The sequence below is a fragment of the Nanorana parkeri genome, unplaced genomic scaffold, assembly GCF_000935625.1.
Source record: "Nanorana parkeri isolate BGI_ZX_2015 unplaced genomic scaffold, ASM93562v1 scaffold2363, whole genome shotgun sequence".
Classification (NCBI taxonomy): Eukaryota; Metazoa; Chordata; class Amphibia; order Anura; family Dicroglossidae; genus Nanorana; species Nanorana parkeri.
The window spans coordinates 16,541-17,661 of NW_017308631.1; the positions used below are offsets into that span (position 1 = coordinate 16,541).

General features: G+C 50.0%; 1 protein-coding gene across 2 annotated transcripts in view; it reads right to left on the minus strand.

Annotated features, from left to right (window-relative positions):
• KLHL36 (kelch like family member 36) overlaps window positions 1–1,121 on the minus strand; it is a 16,994-nt gene that overhangs the window by 14,947 nt on the left and 926 nt on the right. The window lies entirely within an intron of this gene.

The window sequence follows — 1,121 nt, forward strand, 5'->3', positions numbered from 1 at the left end:
AGGGGTCAGGTGTATGTAACGTATGGGTGCAGGGCTCAGGTGTATGTAACGTATGGGTGCAGGGCTCAGGTGTATGTAACGTATGGGTGCAGGGCTCAGGTGTATGTAACGTATGGGTGCAGGGCTCAGGTGTGTGTAACGTATGGGTGTAGGGGTCAGGTGTATGTAACGTATGGGTGCAGGGCTCAGGTGTATGTAACGTATGGAGTGCAGGGCTCAGGTGTATGTAATGTATGGAGTGCAGGGCTCAGGTGTATGTAACGTATGGGTGCAGGGCTCAGGTGTATGCAATGTATGGAGTGCAGGGGGTCAGGTGTATGTAACGTATGGGTGCAGGGCTCAGGTGTATGTAATGTATGGGTGTAGGGGTCAGGTGTATGTAACGTATGGGTGCAGGGCTCAGGTGTATGTAACGTATGGAGTGCAGGGGTCAGATGTATGTAACGTATGGAGTGCAGGGGTCAGATGTGTGTAACATACTCCAGCACCCTCAGACAGCTGCCTATGCAGCCTTACGCATGTAAATGTTTGTGTGAGTATTTAAATACATAATGACTAAATGGACATGGCCCCAGGCACCAGTATGCCGCTGCATACTCATTGAGAGCCGGGGGAGGGGAAGCTGTAAACATAAACGATGTGTCGGCTCCTATACACCATTCATAGGGATGAGGACACTGAGAGGGAGTGGAGGGTGATTCTCCTGTACACTTATAATAGGGAAGAGGACATTATGAGAGGGAGCGGAGCAGTGTGTGTGCGTGTCATGGAGGAGAGAATACCCTGTGTGTGATGTAGTCACCGCTTCAAGCTCCCCCCCAGGATGGACTACAATCTCGGTACAAATTGGTAAACTAAACATGAGATTGTAGTCCATTCCAGGTGGGGGAGCTTGAAGCGGTGACTACATCACACACAGGGTATTCTCTCCTCCATGACACGCACACACACTGCTCCGCTCCCTGCAGACGTAGCCCCCCTCCAGGAGGAAGGACGGTGTCAGAGATGATTGGAGGATCTCCAGCCGAGTGATACAAATAAGATACATTGTTGCTCAGAGTTCAGGGACTTGAATGTATTTTTAAGATTTATCTCCGGAGTTTAGTGTCACTTTAATGCTT